The following is a 23,250-nucleotide window of genomic DNA, read 5'->3' as shown; positions in this document are numbered from 1 at the left end:
GATACCAAAAAAAAAAAAAAAAGAAGAAGACAATGGTGGCAGAAACATTTGATATAAAGTAATAATAAAATCTTGTGGAAGTGCAGATATAAAGATAAGTGTAAAATTGGGATAACATTTTAGAGGGAGAATTTAATGTACTTGAAAATGGCATAGGTTGGGAAGGCTGATTTGTCAGGAAGAAGAGTTAAATATATTAGAATTTTAATATTCAGTTATTAGAGCTGGTAAATGGACAGCTTATACTGAATAAAAATATTTGGTTATAACCTTTTTGAGTTTGATTGGCTATGGAAATTGAAATAGAAATAAAAATACATCTCTAGAGTTGAGAAGTGGGACCTGGCATAGAGCATGTGAGGTCGGAAACTTTAATGTGTATTCAACAATAAAAATCCAAGGTGCTGAGATATAGTAGCGGAAGGAGGCTGAGTTCAGAGGTGTTTCTTCCCTGAAATGATGGACACCACTCTAGGGAGTGTCAACACTTACAAATGAGTGTAAGAACACTAACCAGCAAAAACAGCTGAGAATGAAAGAAAATCTAAGTTAGGAAGAGAGTCAGGGAAAGAAAAGATTATGTTAGGAAGAGAATGGTCTACACAAATGTGAATATAACGACGACCATTACTCCTTTAATAAGTGTGTGTGGTAACATCAAGGCATTAAAAAGGCTTAGGTAAGTTAAAAAAAAGGTAAGGAAACATAAGGAAGTGTTTTGTTTATAGATAATAACTAAAGCGAATTTGTAGTGTAGCATAGGAAGCAACTACAGACAGAAAGTAAGTATGCATCTAATCCCCATGTTTCAAACACTTTTCCAAAGGAGACCTCTCGATAGAGATTCGTTCTTGTTCACGTGTATTGCTATGTTCTGGTCCAGGGCCTTTTAAGTAGCCTGCTTGTCATCTTAAGTTATGAAATTTCTACTTATTTAGAAAGCCTTAGGGATTTCCTAAGTCTGTTCTAAAATGCTTATTTCTAACGTCTAGCTGTAACATTTTCGTCTGTTTAAAGATGTTTGTGCCTCTTATTAGGGCTGCTCAGTCTATCTCTTCCCTGAAAACTCACCTTTTACTTGATTCAACGCAGTCAAGTATTTCACCGAGAGCAGTCACCTGTGTAGACCCTGCATATAAGCATCAAGGCTGTTTTACTGTCTCAACATATTCTTGCTGGTTTTTTTTTTGTTTGTTTGTTTGTTTTGTTTGTTTGTTTGTTTGTTTTGAGACGGAGTTTCGCTCTTGTTACCCAGGCTGGAGTGCAATGGCACGATCTCGGCTCACCGCAACCTCCGCCTCCTGGGTTCAGGCAATTCTCCTGCCTCAGCCTCCTGAGTAGCTGGGATTACAGGCACGCACCACCATGCCCAGCTAATTTTTTGTATTTTTAGTAGAGACGGGGTTTCACCACATTGACCAGGATGGTCTCGATCTCTCGACCTCGTGATCCACCCGCCTCGGCCTCCCAAAGTGCTGGGATTACAGGCTTGAGCCACCGCGCCCGGCTCTTGCTGTTTTTTTTTTTTTTCTATCAATACATATATTTTTAATGTAATACATTTTTAGAGCAGTTTTAGGATTACAAAACTTTTTTCCCCTATCATTAACATCTTGCATCCGTGTGGTAAATTAGTCACAGTTGGTGAGCCAATTCATTGTTTTACCAAAAGTCCATATCTTTACATTAAATTTCACTCTTCATGTTGTACATTCTATGGGCTTTAATAATTATATAGTTATATATTTGCACAACTAAAATTTCATACAGAATAATTTCACTGTCAAAAACATCCCCTTGCTCCAGCTATCCATCCCTCCCTATCTCCTCCCAACCTCCTGGCAATCAGATTTTTTTATCCTGTGTTTATAATCTGCCTTTTTGAGGATGTCAAACTGTTGGAATCATACAGTATGTACACTTTTAAGATTGGCTTCATTCACATATTAACATGTATTTAAGGCTTCCCTGTATGTCTCCGTGGTGAAAGTTTTTCTTGTCATGGCTTGAGAGCTCATTTCCTTTTATTTCTTAATAATTTCCATTGTATGAATATAATATGGTTTGTTTATTCACCTATTGAAGGGCATCTTGGTTGCTTTCAAGTTTTTGAAATTATAAATACAGCTACCATAAACACTTGAACAAAAGTGTTTGTATGAACATAAATTTACAACTCCTTTTGGTAAATATCAAAGAGTGTGTGATTGCTGGACAATATCTTAAGAGTATGTTTAGCTTGCCAAACTATCTTCCAAAGTGGTCACACCATTTTGCTGCCCCACCAGCAATAAATGAAAGTTCCTGCTGCTCCATACCCTTGACAGAATTTGGTATTGTCAGTGTTTGGGATTTTGATCATTCTAATAGATGTGATATGTCATTGTTGTTTCAATTTGAGATTGCCTTATGACATCGGATGTTGACCATCTTTTCACATGGTTATTTGCTAGCTGTGTATCTTCAGGTGAGGTGTCTGTTCAGATCTTTTGTTTAATTTTTAATTGGGTTGTTTGTTTTCTCTTTGTGAAGTTTTAAGAGTTTTGTGTTTATTTTCAACAGCAGCACTTTGACAGATATGTGTTTTGCAAAAATTTTCTACCACTCAGTGATCTTCTCATTCTCTTAGAAGTGACTTTCTCAGAGTAGTTTTTAATTTTGATGAAGTCCAACTTACCATTTTTTTCTTTCTGGATATCGCTTTTGGTGTCATATCTAGAATTCCTCACTTTATCTAAGACCTCCTAGATTTTCTCCTACATTATATTCTTGGAATTTCGTAGCTTTATATTTTATAGTTAGGTCTGTAATCCATTTTGAGTTAATTTTTGTGAAGGGTCTTCATCTAGATTCTTATTTTTATTTTTTTGAATGTCAATGTCCAGTTGTTTCAGCATCATTTGTTGAAAACATGATTTTTGTTCCATTGTATTGAGTTTGCTCCTTTGTCAAAAATCAACTGACTGTATTTCTATGGGTCTATTTATGTGCCCTTTATTCTGTTCCATTGACCTATTTGTCTATTCTTATACCAATCACACTGCCTTGATTACAGTAGTTTTACAGTAAGCCTGAAGTCAGGTAGTATCAATCCTCCAAGTTTGTTATTCTCCTTCAATATTGTGTTGACTATTCTGGGTCTCACGCCTTTCTGTTAACTTTAGAATCAGTTTAACAAAATCCAGAAAATAATTTGCTGGAATGTTGATGGGCATTCTATTCATCGTATAGATCAAGTGGGGAGAACTGGCATCTTGACGATACTAATATATGTTTTATTATTGCATCACTTTAAGTGTCAATCTGAAATTTACTCACTTTGCAAAGCACAGAGAGGAGCATGGTAAGAGTTCAAAAATATAGTTCCCCACACATGGATTTATGTTTCAGATTCATCATTTACTTTAACAAATGTGATTGAGCAAATCACTTATCCTCCTTGAACCTCTGGTTCTTTACCTGTAAAATATCTCTGATAGGTAATAATCAATGCTATTTTTTTCTACTTTTCACGCACATTCATCCTCCAGTACACTTAACTATTTTTCGGTGTTCTTTTTTATTGTCTAAAAGAAAGACCATAGCAGAAAGAAAAAAACAGATAACAGCAACAACAAAAAGCCCTCTCAATCTTTGGTTTATTTTTACCACATTATAAGCCACGACAGGAATCTAGAAAGGAGAATTTGGGGTGGACCACACTGCTGAACCAACAACATTAAGAAAAAAAAATCGATTTCCTCAGTTGAAAGAGTGCACTGGACTCAGTGATACAGTTGAAGTGAAAAGTAAGAAAAACAAAGAGAAAGAAACGCCCTGGGGAGGGGGAAACAGATACCCAATAGGACAGGCCAGTATTCTTTCTCCCTTCCTGCTCCTTAGCAGCTAACGCATGGCACCAAAATCAGACCCATCTAGTTGGACTCCTGTTTAGGACTTGAATCTTAAGGAAGTGACAAAAGTTGCTAGACAGTCTGAGTATATTTACCGCACAATTAATAGTTTCAAATATTCAGCATCTAAAATGGCTGCTTCTCTTGCGTGACCATTTCTGGAATCTTAATGATTTTTTGTTTGTGATCTGTTACGAAGCATTGCTCTCCAGCCCCATATATTTTGTCGGCTTACAGGTATTTTCACAATAAATCTATTTTTTCTTTAAAGAAAAGCCTACACTGACTATAGCTGTTTGTAACAAAGAAATCTTACTGTCACAAAAACTGATACCAAGAATGAGACAGGACCCAGACTCTTATAGCAATGGAAAAATTATAGGATGTGGTATCTATGCTGGCTGAAAAGAAAGTCAGTGAAGGTCTCAGTATTCTGTAATAAAGATATCTTGCGGGGCCGGGCGCAGTGGCTCACGCCTGTAATCCCAGCACTTTGGGAGGCCGAGGTGGGTGGATCACGAGGTCAAGAGATCGAGACCATCCTGGTCAACATAGTGAAACCCCGTCTCTACTAAAAATACAAAAAATTAGCTAGGCATGGTGGCGCATGCCTGTAATCCCAGTTACTCAGGAGGCTGAGGCAGGAGAATTGCCTGAACCCAGGAGGCGGAGGCTGCGGTGAGCCGAGATCGCACCATTGCACTCCAGCCTGGGTGACAAGAGCGAAACTCCGTCTCAAAAAAAAAAAAAAAAAAAAAAAGCATACCATGCATGTGAAGGAAAGACCATTAACTAAATTATTCACTGAGGTTTACCTGAAGACAAGACTATGGGACTGTATTTACACCCGCATAGAAGAATGTGCTGTGGTTTGAGTTGTGTACTCCAAGAAAAGATACATTGAAGTCCTTACCCCACTAACTCAGAATGTGAACTTTCTTAGAAATAGGGTTATTGCATGTGGAGTTAGTTAAGTCAAGATGATGTCACACTGGAGCAGGGTAGACCAGTAGTCCAAAATGACTGGTATCTTCATAAGAAGACAGCCATGTGAAGACAGAGACACATTGAGGGAGAATGCCATGAGACAATAAATGCAGACATGATATTTTTTTCAACTGATAGTCAAAAAACCCTGAAGATTGCCCCCAAACCACCAGAAGCTATAAAAAAGCAATGAAGGAGCCCTCTGCATTTTTCAGCGGAAGTATACCCTGCCAAAGTTGATTTTGAATTTCTGGCCTCCAGAACTGTGATACAATAAATGTTGTTTGACATCATTTTGGCTTTGTGATACTTTGTTATAGAAGCCCTAGGAAACGAATACAGAACTTTAAAGAAAAAAAGAGAGACTCAAGAATTGTGGAGCATTGTAATTGCTTTTGATAATCCTTTGACAGATTTAAGAATAGTACAAAATCAAGTTTTTAGTTAGAGAAATGTGCTTAAAATCTAGGGACTTTCTATGATGCGTTAAAATATCTATTATCACCTACAGATGCAGACAGGTAGTAAAAACTAAATCCAGTGATTAATACTATAGGTTGCTAATTTATGGTGATATTTGAATTTGCTGCTGTATTCTGTCATTTAATATAACATATGGCATTGCTCTGAAAATAACTGGGATCTTTTTTTTTTTTTTTTTTTTTTTTGAGACAGAGTCTCGCTTTGTCACCAGGCTGGAGTGCAATGGCACAATCCCGGCTCACTGCAACCTCCTCCTCCCAGGTTCAAGCAATTCTCATGCCTCCCGAGGAGCTGGGACTACAAGCACGCGCCACCACACCCGGCTAATTTTTGTATTTTTGGTAGAGACAGGGTTTCACCATGTTGGCCAGGATGATCTCGATCTCTTGACCTCCTGATCCGCCAGCCGGCCTCCCAAAGTGCTGGGATTACCAGCGTGAGCCACCGCACCTAGCAATAACTGGGATTCTAAGAACTGGAAAATTTATGCCTGAACATCTGAATGGCATGAGATATTTTCTAATATTTCTCCAGAACTCAAAGCAGCCCCTTCTATAAAAAGCTGTTCTTCCCTCGTTTCAAAATTACATCAGAAAAAAACTATTTAGTCTTGTCCCTTGCCTTCCTCTCTTGTTGACTTCAGGGCTATAACGGAAATTTGATTCCAGCATGAGTGGAACTGGGTTCAACAGCAAGACTGCACCAAGGTTAATGGCTTATGCACTAAATGCATCTCAGCATTTGATAATATTTTCAAGAAATGTGTAATATGAGAAATAATTTAAAAGGGATCTCCAACAGCATTTGAAAAGCATTCCAGGTCTTTGCTATTATAATCAGTGCTGCAATGAACATTTGTTGTGCACGTGTCCTTATAGTAGAACGATTTATAATCCTGTCTCAGCAAACTGACACAACAGCAGAAAAATCAAACACCACATGTTCTCACTCATAGGCGGGTGTTGAACAATAAGAACACATGGACACAGGGAGGGGAGCATCACACACTGGGGGCCGTTGGGGAGGGACAGTGGCAGGTGGGGAGTTGGGGAGAGATAGCATGGGGAGAAGTACCAGATATAGGTGATGGGGAGGCAGGCAGCAAATCACACTGCCACGCGTGTACCTATGCAACAATCTTGCATGTTCTTCACATGTACCCCAAAACCTAAAATGCAATAAAAGAAAGAAAAGAAAAAAAGAGAGAGAGAGAGAAAGAAGAAAGAAAGAAAGAAAGAAAGAAAGAGAGAAAGAAAGAGAGAGAGAGAAAAAAGCATTTAGTGGCCATTCTCTGCAGCCCTTATGTTAGCATCAGGAGATTCTGAGCTCAGGTTTTCTATATTTCCAGTTTCTGAAGAAGGTGCTTACCAAATGAAAGAAAAAAAAAAAGAAGAATTATGTGAAGATAGCATAGATAAGATTCTTAGAACTCCCTCTTTCTACCAAAATAATAAATCAGATTGTGTGTCCACATCAATAGGAAAATGAAAGAGATGAGTAGCACCATAGACACTTGAAAGATGAGTTTATCTTAACTGTTTTATCCAGTTATCTCAATGAGTATTTGAAAAGAAGAGTAAATATTTATGAGCTTGATCAGGACGTGACTCCAAATTATAATTACTCTCCCAGATAAAGTCCCATGACTAGAGCAATTTAATTTAGCTCAGGAATTCTTTATATTCCTTAGGAAGACCTATACATGAGAGAGTTAAAATCAAATCTTACAAAAGTTATGTGATTTATGATGTATACATTGGGACATCTACTCTAAAGTAAAGGGTAAGTTACTGTACCCTCACTCTGAACAATTGAAAAAGAGAAAATATTTGGTGAGTGATTTCACATTTTTCTGTTTTCCAACAGTATCAACTACATTGGGTAATCCATTAAGATCTATTTGTAGATGTCCTAAAAACCTGTCACCTTTAAATCAAATTAAATTAAATTAAATTAAATTAAAGGTGACAGGTTTTTGGGACATCTACAAATAGATCTTCCCCTATCCCCAAAGAAAATATTGCTCTCCAGTTGGTACAGAGAACTGCACAAACAGCTCTGCCTCTAGACACAATATTCAACAGAAGTCAGTGGTGGTCGAAGACTTTTGGGATATCAGAAAGTTGTATAATGCCTGTGATGAGGCCATCAAGGTCTCCTAAGATTTTAAAACTAGGTTATATCCTCTTAAGTAACACACTATCCTTGACAAGACAGTGTTTGGTTTGATGGGGAATGCTAGCAGAGCCTGAGCAACTCTCCAGAAAGCAAGAGATGACCATTACACTCGAGCTGGTAATCATGAATTAAGCATCACCATATCCATGAAGACATACATTTTAGTTGTGCAAAATACTACGTCATTATAAAGCAAAAATAGTACATATGGAACAAATTGCAGTCTGATGAAGAAAGTACACATGGGTTGCATTAAAATACCAAAGTACATAACCCAGCCACAATTCAAGCTTCTGTCAACACAAACCAATGAGCTTATAAAGACTCTCTGTGATTATTTGCCCAAAAAAGAAATAAATCAAACCCAATTTTCACATGAGTGCATAAAATGCTGGCATCACCCATTCACATGTGGACGCTGAGACATTACAACTTCACTAATGATAAAGAAGGTGATTATTACCATCAGGAAGAACTGCAAGCTAGATACCTGATCATCCACTTCCCTATAAGAAGAAATGGCCTCTGGTTATGCTCTACAGTAGCTTACAAGTAATGATTCATACTTTGGTTAAATTTTTAGGCTTTTTTAAAATGTTAAAAGATTGTTAACATGGTGGTTTGAACAAAGGGATTGTAGATTTCTCAAAATGGGGTGGTCTATTTTAAAAATATATATTTAGATTCTATGTGTATGTTCACCAATAAGTTGCATTTTGTCTGAGGATTGTAATGATAAAATATAAAGAAAAAACACTCTTCAATTAGGTTATATCCTTTTTAGCAACAAACTACCCTTGGCAAAACAGTATTTGGTTTGATGAGAAACCCGAGTAGAGCCTGAGCTCTACTAGTACTTTCTGCACCAGACTGTGCCTCGTTCCATATGTACTGAAAACGTGTTGAGCCCCAGACTTCCTTAGTCACAATAGTACATTCTCAGTGAGCTCATGGAGAAAAGCATCCCTGGTAATAGGAATAGAACCCCTGCATGGGCCCATGCGATAGGCATGCCCTTAGGAATCCAACCAATTGCTAATACCGAGTGTCCAATTTTTCCTTGGCAGCTATCAAGAATGTAACCTCTACAGGGATTCTCAAAAATTGAAGTGTTGGAAGAGCTGTATAGTCAATGGCAGATTGACTACATTAGAATTCCATCCATGAAGCTTGTATGAACACTTTTCTCTACCAAGGATGAATACAAGTTATAAAAGAGGCATTACATTCTTCTTTTATAACTACTAACCCTAGACCAAGGGTCTAGAGCAAGGGTTACTTGGTCTAGGGTTATAATAAAAGAAGAATGAGAGGTAAAGAATAAAATTCTACAATTTGTTCAAATTGTCCAGTGTTACCATTTATTAAAATTAAAGAATTGGGCCAGGCACGGTGGCTCACACCTGTGATCCAAGCACTTTGGAGGCCAAGGAGGGCAGATCATCTGAGGTCAGGAGTTCAAGAATAGCTTGACCAACATGGTGAAACCCTGTCTTTAAAAAAAAAAAAAGGCCGGGCGCGGTGGCTCAAGCCTGTAATCCCAGCACTTTGGGAGGCCGAGGCGGGTGGATCACGAGGTTGAGAGATCAAGACCATCCTGGTCAACATGGTGAAACCCCGTCTCTACTAAAAAATACAAAAAAAACTAGCTGGGCGTGGTGGCGCGTGCCTGTAATCCCAGCTACTCAGGAGGCTGAGGCAGGAGAATTGCCTGAGCCCAGGAGGCGGAGGTTGCGGTGAGCCGAGATCGCGCCATTGCACTCCAGCCTGGGTAACAAGAGCGAAACTCCGTCTCAAAAAAAAAAAAAAAAAAAAAAAGAAAGAAAGAAAGAAAGAAAAAAAAGAAAATTATAGAATTGTATTCTTTACCTCTCATTCTTCTTTTATACCTATTTACCGAGTAAATGATTTTTAAATACTTATACTATAACGTACAACATCAATTCTAAATAAGCAACTCTCTATTGCAAGAAGCTAGGCAACCCTTTTATGTTCAAAGTCTCAGTCTGTCCCACATCCCACAACAGTGGCTGACTTTAGAAAAAGGTGGAGCTGTAGTATCAACCGTTATAGTGCTATGGTACGAAATGCTGTGAATTCTCAGCCAGTAACTAATATGTAGAACTCTTTCTCTCAAAATTGTGATAGAACTAAGTGGCACAGAGGGAAAGGTGACGTACATAATACAGTATATCGAAATATTTACTCGCCTTATTATTTTCCAGTTTGACTTTTCTTAAACCTGCTGCTTAGGAAATATGATGCTCAGGGAGGGTATGCCTCTGTCCAGAGAGATATCAGTGGTTTCCATGAATTGGAAGCAGAGACTTATTTTACTTTGTAGGGATCTTCTTTCCATTGAGTGTATCAGAGGTGAAAAACTAAGGTTCTTTTATTTGGTCTGATAATTCATTTTGACTATAAATAGAAAAATCCATGTCTTCATACAGTGGGGACAGAAAGGAGTATATATAGAACCCAAGTGATCCATAAGGCTTTTCCTTGTAGTAACATGTACAGTGTTACAATTGAATGGAACACTATACTGACCCTGTGCATACAGAACTACAAAGGGTCAGATCCCTCATGAATATGGATAAAGAATCCTACCAGCTGTGATGTTAACTGTAGGAAAAAGAAGTTTAAAATGTGTAGTGGAGAAGAAAAATTATAAATACTAGCAGAACCCAGGGAAGAAATGTTTGTGTGTGCACCACGTAAGCTTTCAGCACTGTAAACAGCTTCTGGTGTCTCCTAGACCCCTACTCTTTATTCTCTGACCATACTTTAGCCTGAACTGTTCAAACAATTCCTTGTCTTCTTGTCTCTGGGCTTCCCCTATCAATAGGTAACAAAATTTTGAATATTCATATTTTTTATTTTTCATTAATTTACATTACCATGTAGTGATCATCTTATATGACACATTTATTTAAATATTTTGCAGACTTCTCTATATAATGCGTTCTTTCTCATACAATCTGTTCCTTCAGAGACAGTAACATTTTAACATGAATTTTATGTCTCCCACTGTTATACACAAAATGAATGTCTAACAAATGATAGTTAAAATTTAATAAATCGATAAAAATTACTTTGTAGTTTCAGAGAGTAAAGTTAAACATCCATGAAAGAGATAATATCAATAATATCAATAATAGAAAGTGTCCAGAAACACAACGAAGGTGCTTATGGGGCTGCTCATTAAAAAATAGTGCTTTGTTGATACAGTTACAGAGTACTCATTATTTTTTTAAAGTAACCAAGTATATTTTAAAAGTTTATTCTAATTCTCTTTTTTATGAAGAACTGAACTCAGTCTTCCATTACTACAATAAATGCTTTGTTCAGTTGAACTATATTCAAGCCAAAGATTTCATTCTGATAACTGTCTTCCCATAAATCATTTGCAAATAATTTGCATTTATACCTCTCAAGGAATCTGTAATCTACAAGTAAGAAGCAAATAATTTAACTATTCTGAAATTGAAAGGTTTTCAGCTTCTAATTTCTGTATTTATTTTCGTTTATTTTGTTTTAGTGTAAAGTGACATGGATACATGTAGTCAAACTTTTAAAAGAATGTCTGATGTTATCAAGTTTCTAACATATCTTCCATGTTTTCCAATTTCAAAGACAAGTAGAGCTGTTAAAGGACATTATATTTTGACTGATTCATCCACTAAAGAAAGATTGAGTATCTTCTCTAAGTCTAGAATTGCATTAATACATTATATGAGTCTGTTCTCATACTGCTATAAAGAACTACCTGAGACTGGGTACTTTATGAAGAGAAGAGATTCATTTGACTAACAGTTCCGCAGGCTGTGCAGGAAGCATCGCTAGAAGGCCCCAGGAAACTTAGAATCTTGGTGTAACGTGAAACGGGAACAGGCACATCTTACAAGACAAAGCAGGAAAGAGAGAAAGAGGAAGAAGGAACTCAAACGCATTTCAACTTGATAGTTGCAACGTACGGGTTTACCAGGATGCAGCCCCACTGTTGGAGCATCTGTATTTGAGTAATCGTTGCCTATAAATTTGTCAGGGTATTCTTACTCTATTGGCTCAAGAATGTTATAATGCTACTGGACATAAGTTGGCAACCACTTGGTTTTTGGAAGGACTTTCAGTATTGAACTAGAAGTCTGCCCTATCTATTTAATTCCTGGGTATTTATCCTAAGGAATTAGAGTTAATTGTTTCTGTCTTCTGTGGACCATTGTTTTTGTTATTTAAAAAATACAACAGTTTGTATCATGTAGCTGTAAAAATATAAACACATTTGTAGCATGGCCTTTTAAATAAAGGAAGATTTAAATAAAGCACAATCTGAAATTAAAAAAAAAAAAAAAAAAAGGAAAAGAGTGTCAAACACTTTTAAACCATCAGATCTTGTGAGACTCAATATTATGAAAACCATGATCCACCTCCCTAATGCAGTCACCTCACATCATACTCCTCCTCCAGTTCAACATGACATTTGGACAGGGACACAAATCCAAACCATATCATTCTCCTCCTGGCTCCTCCCAAATCTCATGTCCTTCTCACATTGCAAAACACAGTTATCCCTTCTCATCAGTCCCCCAGTCTGAACTAATTTCAGCATAAATCCAAAAGGCCACAGTTCAAAGTCTTATCTGAGAAAAAACAGGCACCTTTTGCCTATGAGCCTGTAAAATTAAAAAAAACAAGTTCATTACTTTAAAGATATAACAGAGGTACAGGCATTGGGTAAATTTTCCCATTCCAAAAGGGAGAAATTTGCCAAAACAAATGGGCTACAGGCCCCATGGAAGTCTAAAACCCAACAAGAAATTCATTTAATCTTAAAGCTCCAAATAATCTGCTTTGACTCCATGTCTCATATCCAGGGCATGCTAATGCAAGGGGTAGGCTCCCATGGCCTTGGGCAGCTTTTCCAAGTGCATGGCACAAGCTATTGATGGATCTACCATTCTGGGATCTAGAAGACAGTGGCCATCTTCACACAGCTCCATTAGACAGTGCCCCAGTGGGGACTATCTGTGGGAAGTCCAACCCTACATTTCCCCTCTGTACTGATCCAGCAGAGATTCTCCATGAGGACTCTGCCCCTGCAGCAGACTTCTGCCTGGACATTCAGGCATTTTCCTACATCACCTAAAATCTAGGCAGAAGTTCCCAAATCTCAACTCTTCCCTTCTGTGTTCTCACAAGTTCACCACCATATGGAAGGTGCTAAGTCTTAGGGCTTCCACCCTCTGAAGTCAGCCACGGCCAGAGTTCTACCTTTGCCCCTTTTAGCCATGGATAGAGCTGGAGCAGCTGGGACTCAAGCCGTCTTGAGGCTCCAAAGAGCAGTGGGGCCCTGAGCATGGCCCATGAAACTTGTTTTTTCTCCCAGGCGTCTAGGCCTGTGTTGGGAGGGCCTGCCCCAAGGTCTCTGAAATACCCTAAAGGCATTTCCACCTATTGTCTTGGCTACTAACATTTAGTTCTTCTTTACTTATGCAAATTTCTGCAGCCTTGAATTCTTCTCCAGAAAATGGGTTTTTATTTTTTACTGTATGGTGGGACTGTAAATCTTCCAAGCATTTATGCTGTTTCTCTTTTAAATATAAGTTCCAGTTTCAGATCATCTTTTCGTTCACCCATATGAGTGTACACTTTTAAAAACAGCCAAATAACTTCTTGAATGCTTTGCTGATTAGAAATTTCTTCCACCAGACACCCTAAATCATCTCTCTCAAGTTCAAAGTTCCACAGATCTCTAGGGCAGGGGCAAAATGCCAAGTCTCTTCGCTAAAGCATAGCAAGAATGGTCTTTACTCCAGTTACCAATAAGTTTCTCATCTCTATCTGAAATCATGTCAGTCTGGACTTCACTGTCTATATCACTATCAGTATTTTGGTCAAAACCATTCAACAAGTCTCTAGAAAGTTCCAAACTTTACCACATCTCTTTTCTTCATCTGAGGCCTCCAAATTGTTCCAACCTCTGCTTGTTACCCAGTTCCAAAGCTTCCTCCACATTTTCAGGTATATTTATGGCAGTGCCGCACTTTTCTGGTACCAATTTCCAGTGTTTGTTTATTCTCACACTGCTGTAAAGAACTACATAGACTGTGTAACTTATGAAGAAAAGAGATTTAATTGACTCACAGTTTCATAGGCTATACAGGAAGCACGGTTAGGAGGCACCAGGAAAATTACAATCGTGGTAGCAGGTGAAGGGCAAGCAAGCACTGCACATCTTACTATAGCAGAGCAGGAAAGAGAGAGAGAAAAGGGGGCAGTCCCACACACTGCTAAATCATCAGATCTTGTGAGAACTCAATCACTATCATGAGAACAGCAAGGATATTCATGAGAACATCCATCTCCATGATTCCGTTACCTCCCACAAGGCCCCTCCTCTAATTCAATATGAGATTTGGGAAGGGACACAAATGCAAACCATATCATACACGTTAAAAAGATATAGAGTCTGAAAATGAAGTTCAGGACTTCAACCACTGTCTGCCAAGAAAAATGCAAAGAAACTATTACAAGTACTAAAAATAAAGTATACTTTCGAATACCCTAAAAGTAGAAAGCAACCTTCCTGAATATAACACAATCAATATACTCAAACTCATGAATTAAGTTTTAAAAAATTAAACATGTTATTAGAACTCAAATACTTTTCTGTTATTAAATCTTCAGAAACTAGTGTAGTCTCTCATTCTTAAAGGGATGCAATATATTTTTGGTGAATTAATGAATATGAATAACCATAATAAGTTATTTTATTAAATTTTTAAAATTTATTAATTTTTGCACATTGATGAATCAGTTCATAATATCGTTTAAAAATGGTGTTTGATCTGTTATTTCTGCCTTTAAAAAAACTTTATAATAAATCTCGACTCCTTCAAATTCTAACATTACTTTTATACATTTCTGATTCTTCTGTATTTCTCAAATATCCATCAGAGTTTAATACTTGTAGTAATTGCTTTATTTTTATAATATGACTAGGAAAAAAATGGATCAGACTGTGAGGAATTTCCTTCGTCCACTTTTTCTTCAATCAATCAATAAGAACTCGCCAGGCAGTATTTTCAAAAATTCAGTCTGGGTTCTGACGTTATGGTGACAATTAAGATAAAATAAACCATTTGCAAACAATGGTTTTAATGTGTTTGGACTTTTGAGACATTTTTAAGCAATTTGTGTTTGCTTATATTATACATTCCAGAACACAAACAGTAGTTTATTTCCTGGCCTCAATAAAGAAGAATGAATGTTTAATGCCAGTCTTCTGAGGTCAAATGCTAAGAACTTCAATGTTTTGCTATTATGAAAATAAGAAAGGAGCATGATTACTTAAAACCTCTAAAATCCAAATCTAACAATTTCTCTTCCTGTGTCTTCTATAAGCTTTTTCATCGAAGTCTATTCGATAACCAAATAATTGGCATCAATACAACATTAAAACTCTGGCTTTACTCCTGAAGGTTTTATTCATATTGCCCTTACCTTTAAATGCTATTCCTCAGGAGGAATCCCTAATTATTCTTTTTAATGGCATATTTTGACCATCAATGGAGTCTTTTAACATCAAATATTCACATTTCCTTCCAGAGGAACACAGAGTAAGGGCTAAGAAAGTTTTCTTATTTTCAGCCTCAAATATAAGTACAAATAAGAAAGAATTTAAATTAATTCTTAGACATGTATGTATATTATCCCCTAATGTATGCATTTTTTTCTACGAAGACATTTTTATATTCTTCTAAACATTTATAATCCTGGTATTTCACATTACACCAATATTGAAAAAAAAAAAATCTGAGCCTGAGTTGTTACTGGCCTTTTTGTTACTAATCTAGCATTAGTTTAAAAAGAATTATCTTCTTCTTACACTTCATCATTTCCACAGTGATACTGAATTTTAAATGTTCCAGATCAGTGGTATTTATTACTACAAAGTAAACGTGGCTGACAGGTTGAACCTCCTGTTTTAATGTACATATTAAACTAAAAGGTAACAACAGATGGAACTGTTGGAAATGTTTCCATTACATATTTTATTTAAGCAATACATTTATAATTACTGCTTATAGTAGAGCTATGAAAATTAAAACGTTTTCCCCAAAACAGGTCCCAACTTTCTCCAATTCTTTGGACTTTTAAGTAGTTTGCAGTAGGGGAAAAGAATTGAGAAACTAGAAACTATTTTGGAGCCATGATGAAAAGGACTGGCTTGTACTGAACTGTCAACAATAGTGGACCTTAAATGTATACAAATTGTCTTATAATTTAACTGTCACTTAAATCTATTATTGAATGATAATATTTTCTAAATCTCATGAAATATTATTTATTCACATATTTTAATTTGAAAGAAAGTAGATGTGTAACTACACTGCAATATACAGTTGCCAGTCTACGATGTAATTTTCAAAGGAGAAATATTAAATCACATATGTTAATGTTTCAATTCCAAGTTCTACACTGGCAAAGGTAAATCAATTGGTAAAATTAAACTGCATAAACCCAAATACCAAATTACTTGGGACCAAAACTTCTATGCAAGGCATTTATAAAAATTATATCATTACTACATCAAGTACACAGTGGTTATGCAATAGCATAGTACAAGTTCTTTCCATCTGTGGATAGCATTCTTAGGAAATTCAGTTTTTGTCACATTAGACTTCTACTAAGCGCCAATATGCTCTATCAAGAAAGAATCAAACACCTGGTTATATTTAGGATTTTAGAAAAAGAAATCAACTTGGAATCTTCATTTGCCCCTCCAGATCCACTCTTTACCCTTTTCCATGCTGCTCTTTGCCCCAAGAAGCTGACCTGTTGAAATACATCAGATCTCTTGTGCCCTCTGCTTGTAGCAGGGAAACCCAGAGGAATTTAAGAGAAGAGAATGCGAGAGAGTCGGAGGTTTAATTGCCCTTCTCTCTTCCTTTGAAGTCACCTCATGCAAGGTAACTACACCATTTTGATAAAAGCGAACTGCTGCTCTCACGGTGGCCTATTCTACACTGTTCCTTCTGGTTCTGAAAACCCTATTTCTCAACAAGATTAAACCTAGAGAGGTTAACATTTTCTTCTGGTAGTAAGGTTCTGGGATTCTGTACCCATTTTTGGTGGTTTTGCAAGGCTTCAGACATTTTTTTAATTAGTCTTTTTATTAATAAACCCGCTTCAAATTTTCCTAATTTCAGTGTGCCATCTATTTTCTGTTGTCTAATACAGCTATTGATATCAGGAGTATACTAGTAACTTATCCTCAAAACAGTGTTACAGGATTCAGTTGGTCATATACAGTAATTCAGAAGTTCACAGATAACATCTATGCTGGGAAAAATGAGGCATAAGTAACTCAGATCATGTGGTGGATAGTCGTAGGGTACCCATGGCTAAGGGCCATGCACAGGAATTCTTAATAAGGGGTAGTATTGCAGCACAAATTAAACGCTCAACACCCCAGACCTGTCATGCTTATGAAACTGCTGGGGAAGGAAGAGGATCCTAAAACATGGAATGGGAGCAATTAAACAGACATGAATTAGGCTAAAAATCTGGAAACTTCTAATTTCCCTAGTGTTTCTTCCATCTGAAAAAACAAACAAACAAACAACAACAACAAAAACAAAAAAACAAAAAAACAAAAAAAAAACAAAAAAAAAAAACAGCCCATCCTAATCACCTGGCTGCATCTGGAACAATTAGCCTCACAAGATGATAAAATTATTTACAAAATTACCTCCGCTTCCTTTCCTTCCTTTCAGATATGTAACAGGTGTTATATTTCAGCATAGTCCAGACAGTGAGGCACAAGTTCTGTTTAAGGAGGAGATAGTTTATACACCAAATGAGTTAAAAATCCCTCACATGTCTACATTGGTGGGAGACTGGGAAATATGTGTGACAGTTGGTTCTAAGTGTATCATACCACAGATACGATTTAAGATTCATTAGGCATATCCATGCCATAATTAATTGGCATAGACATATTCATATTGGTTTTGAATTTGTTATGTAGACTTGAGCATTCATGTGTGTCACTAATATTCTGCTAAGTTGGCTAATCTAAGTTTTTCATCAACAAAAAGTTACAATTAATGAAATTGAAAGGCAAAGACTCCCTTATTGTACTTTAAAAGAAGAACTCTTAAATCTTAAGGTAATAGAATTGGAATGGATCTATTATGTGGAATCCTCTCAGCTATTGCTTACCCTCATCATCTTGGGACATTTGGAAAGACTGTCACTCAACAAGGTATTAAGAAATGTCTTCATAAGGGAGGCATGAATATTCTTGATGATCTCTCTGTGATTATACTTTGAGGGCCAGAGATGTTATAATGTAAATTGTCTCTGTGATCTCAATGGTAATAATAATATTTTAGGGTGGTTGAATGCAGGAGGAGACATTTACCCACTAGAGAAAAGGTGTGTGTCATTATGCAGTAAGCCATGACAGAAAATGGTTGCCATAGTGTTGTGGCTCATGGAAATCTGCGACTATTGCTGATTATGCACAGTCCCAGAAATGAAATGAATTCATCCATAGACATCCAGTAAAATCATTCTTGAAATACATAGAATTATAAAGTCTATATTTGGTGGCCAAAAATCTAACCCCAGTCACCATTTTAGAGAGATTCACAGCTTAGTTGTCACACCTAAGCTATTTTATGACTCAGAGCCCATCCCATAATAAAGGTTGAGGCTGATTTAAAAATAAAACAAACAAAAAAAACTTCATTGGGTTCCCCAAATATATCCATTACCAGTTAGCGTAATAATTATAGAATGGAAAATATCCATACCTCAGAATTTATTAGCAGTTATTAGTGGTTTTGAACTCATTCTTGTACTCAGAAACCCAAAATATTATAATATTCCACTAGTCAGAGTAAGCCTTGAGTTGTTCCAGGAGTGGTTTCAAACACACAGTAGAAAGAGAGTATATTTAATGGCAGAATTTTGATATTGATTCCCTGATATGTGGAACAAGGAACAGACGTTCCCTTCCTGAAGACAGTAAACCAAAGTGCCACATCCCTGGACAACAGAGATGAGTGCCACCATCAAAGTTTGAGAGATGCAAGGATCATGTTTCCTAACACAATACCAGGTAACTAGCCTGTCTGGTCAGTGCAAAAGCCTGAAGGATCGTAAAGAATGACAGTAGATTATGCTGAAAACTTAATCAGATAGCCACGCCCATCACAGCCATGGCTCCAAATGGGGTTTCTTCAAGGACACAACTCAAAACAAGTTTTAGCACCTGGTATGTAACAGAATAATTTATTTTCTACAAAATTCAGTAATCAAAATCATAAGCAGTTGGCAGTTATGTGTCAGAGACACAGACAAGCCTTGTAACTTTACTGCCTTATCGTGGGGCTGCTCACTCTTGAGTTTCCTTTTACAATCCAGTGTACAGGGAGTGTGTTTGCCAATAAGTCAGCATCCCAGACAACTTGGTGACTAAATGACCTAAGTCTTTTAAGGTTCATGCCTACTTCAGTTCATCTTAACATTGATCTCTTACAATTAGCAATTTTGTAATTAAGTTTCCCAGTTTATTTCTAATTATTAAAAGACTACTCTCTGATAAAGGTCATAGCAACATTGACCTAAAATTTGCATTCATTTACTTTGATAAGAAAATAGGCATTTCACAAATTCAAAGTCAATGGAAAAAAATAAACATTAAGCTCCTCAAGACCCCTAAAAAGGAAATATCTGCCTATAGACAGATTATTTTAAAATATCCCTTCTAACTTATGAGTCCACCAGAAAAGCCCTCTATTTGTTTCAAAGAAAAGCATAATCATATGTAAAGCTCTAATTATTGTTCTTTTAAACTGTCAACATACTTTTAAAGAAAGAGAAAAAAGATAGTATTATAGACCACTACATGGAAAACTAAATTTCATTTATTCATTTATAAAAATTGTTTGTCGTATAACTTACATGTAATATAGGACATGCAGCTGGGCAAGGCAGAAACATAAGGGACACTATGCAAAGCTTGTTCCTGACCTTAAACTTCCCACTCCCTGTTAAAGACCGACAGAATACTTGCTATGAGGTAAATTGCTACCCTCCAAGCAGATAAACCCTTGACTCTGACAAACACGTATACACACACATACATGCAGCACTTAGCTCCCCGATTGTCATGGCCTGGCTCTATTCTCCTTCAGGTGTGAAGAGCTAGAGCTGATCTCTAGCCCTAGGGCTCAAAACAAATCTCTAGGACCTGTATATAGAATAGTAGGTAATCCCTATAGGCAATTTTAGAGATCAGTTCTGTGTGCTTTCCCTATCCCTTTCACCTGCTCAGAAGTGAACTTTCGCACGCTGCCTGTAATCCAGCATTGTGCTTTTAGTTACAATGTGGGAAAATGAGAGGTTGTAAAAGTGTTTAATAGATGTGTCACTAAGAAAGGGTTCTGAATTTGATTTGTTTAAATTTCACGTTTCCTGTGGTTAGAAATGTGGATATTTGTCCCTTTGAGAACATAATGAGATGTCAAGGTCAACTAGTTAGCTTTCTGAGGCTTCTGCAGAGAATATCATTGGGCCCTACAAATTTGATGAAGAAAATATTTTTATTTCACTTATTTCTATTGCCAAATATTTGACTTGAAGGCTTTAATGAGTGGTTTCGTTTTAGAATAAAGTTTTTTCAAGAGGCATCAAACTGATAGGTGCATTAGAAGATCATTCCAGATTACTCATAATGGATTAGAAAGTAATTTTTTTTAATTTATTTTATTTTTTTGTGATGGACTTTTGCTCTTGTTACCCAGGTTGGAGTGTAATGGTGCCATCTTGGCTCACTGCAACCTCTGCCTCCTGGGTTCAGGCAATTCTCCTGCCTCAGCCTCCTGAGTAGCTGGGATGACAGGCACGCGCCCACCATGCCCAGCTGATTTTTTGTATTTTTAGTAGAGATGGGTTTCCCCATGTTGACCAGTATGGTCTCGATCTCTTGACCTTGTGATCCACCTCCCTCGGCCTCCCAAAGTGCTGGGATTATAGGCATGAGCCACCATGCCCGGCCCAAAAGTAACATTCTTAAACCATTTGGCACAAGACATTAAACAAGGCCTTTATAGTATCTATGGAGTTGTGGGATACTGTAAAACTGTGGGGACATGAAGGTAATGAGATCTCAGATTACTTCATTTTCAGAGATAGAATAAAATGTTTCAAAGGATCTAAATTCTAAAATATTTGCTTGTTCAGACCCATAGAATAAGTTACTAAAATGCAATAGAATTATTAAGTTGTTACCCTAAAATTTTTATTTATTTATATTTGTAACAACAAAATTTGTCTTCTCAAGTAATAAAAAACTACTTAAAATATATTTCTACATTGCATAAAGAGTTTGCCTGTGGATACAGTGCATTAATTACATGGCTAGATTATTCAATGTGGAACATACTGATGAATGTTGGAAAAAAGTTTTCAAATTTTTCAATTACTGAGAATCTATGTTTATAACTTCTAAAGTTTGTCAAAACAAATCTAGACCACTTTTGAAACTGTCACCTATTTCTTGCAGACCTGGTAAATATCACCAGCTGTGATTTTGATGGCTATGATAGTAGATATAATGCCTTTTTTCCTATCTCTTACATTCTTCTGTATAGCTCTATGTTCAACAAATATAAAAAGTCCCCAAATTATTTGTAATATAGCTATAATGTTCCATAGAGCTTCTTCCATAATGTTCTAGTGTTATTAATCCTATTTGGAAGGAAGGGATATTAAGGAGAAAAGGATTCATTCACTTAACTAGAGGACATTTTTTGCTTCTGAAGATTCCACACAAAAGTAACAAGAACTACAATGGGAAGGCTCCATTTCTTTGAAAAATGTTTAGAAACATATTTTAAAGGATTTCAAAGGAATACGAAGAATATGATTTTATCATTTGATAATCCTGATCGTGAACTTAGAAGAAAATATAAACTTGCCACACTTTTATCAGTAAAGAAAACACAGACTTTTTAATTTAAACATTTTAAAATCACTTTTACTAAGAAATGTAAACATTATGCAAGGTATTATAAAAGTAATAATGGGAAGAAAAGGGAGCAAAGTAAAGGCATATTAATAAAGCTAATACATGTAAGACACTCTGACTTGGAGTCTAAATGGAGCTTGGAAGTAAACCAATTCATGTGTAAAATATCAAGATAGCAAATTTGTTGGAACAGGCAAATTAAAGAATGAGAGAAAAACTGTACAATCTATCCATCTGACAAAGGTCTAATATCCAGAATCTACAAGGATATTACAAGAAGAAAACATATTTACAAGAAGAAAACAAACTACTCCATCAAAAAGTGGGCAAAGGATATAAACAAATACATCTCAAAAGAAGGCGTTTATGCAGCCAACAAACATATGAAAAGACGCTCACCACCACTGGTCCTTAGAGAAATGCAGAGAAAACCACAATGAGATACCATCTCACACCAGTTAGAATGGCAATCATTAAAAAGTCAGGAAACAACAGATACTGGAGAGGATGTGAAGAAATAGGAATGCTTTTACACTGTTGGTGGGAGTGTAAATTAGTTCAACCGTTGTGGAAGACAGTGTGGCGATTCCTCAAGGATCTAGAACCAGAAATTCCATTTTACCCAGCCATCCCATTACTGGGATTATATACTATACTATATTATATACTAGAATGATATATAATCCTTTAGTATAAAGACAGGTGCACAGATATGTTTATCGCAGCACTTTTCACAATAGCAAAGACTTGGAACGAACCCAAATGCCCACCAAGGATAGACTGGATAAAGAAAATGTGGCACATATACACCATGGAATACTATGCAGCTATAAAAAGGATGAGTTCATGTCCTTTGCAGGGATATGGATGAAGCTGAAGCCATCATTCTCAGCAAACTAACACAAGAACAGGAAACCAAACCCAAATGCTCTCACTCATAAGTGGGAGTTGAACAATGAGAACACATGGACACAGGGAGGGGAACATTACACTCTGGGGCCTGTCAGGGGGTGGGTTGCTAGGGGAGGGACAGCATTAGAAGAAATATCTAATGTCGATGACAGGTTGATGGATGTAGCAAACCATCATGGTGCGTGTATATCTATGTAACAAACCTGCACATTCTGCACATGTATCCTAGGACTTAAATGATAAAATAAATGTATTTATACATATAAAATATATATAATATATTATAACATATTTTATGTATACATTACAAAAATATATTTTATATAACATATATATTTTATGTATACATTACAAAAATACTACATTATAGATAAATATAATTATATATAATATAATGTATTTTTGTAATGTATACATAAAAATAATTTATATATTATTTATACATTTATATATTATATATAAATAGAGACTTTATATATTATATATAGATACATATATAGAGATATAGATATAAAATATCAACTGTTAGCTCAGTAAATTTATTACTTTCTAGAGATCAGTGCCCTACCCTTGAAGAGTCTGTCCCAAAGCTAATTTCTTTTTTAAACAAGCCATTTCATCATTCTAAAGAATTGAAGTGTAATCACCTTGCCATCAATAGCTAGTTGGTTTTCTCAAGGAATAGTTCCATGTTAGGAGGTTAGCATCAGTCTCTTATGCTGTCAGACTAGACATTCAGAAGAAGCAGTG

This window comes from Saimiri boliviensis, chromosome 18 (genome assembly GCF_048565385.1).
Source record: "Saimiri boliviensis isolate mSaiBol1 chromosome 18, mSaiBol1.pri, whole genome shotgun sequence".
Taxonomy (NCBI): Eukaryota; Metazoa; Chordata; class Mammalia; order Primates; family Cebidae; genus Saimiri; species Saimiri boliviensis.
Note: the sequence above shows the minus strand (reverse complement) of the source record.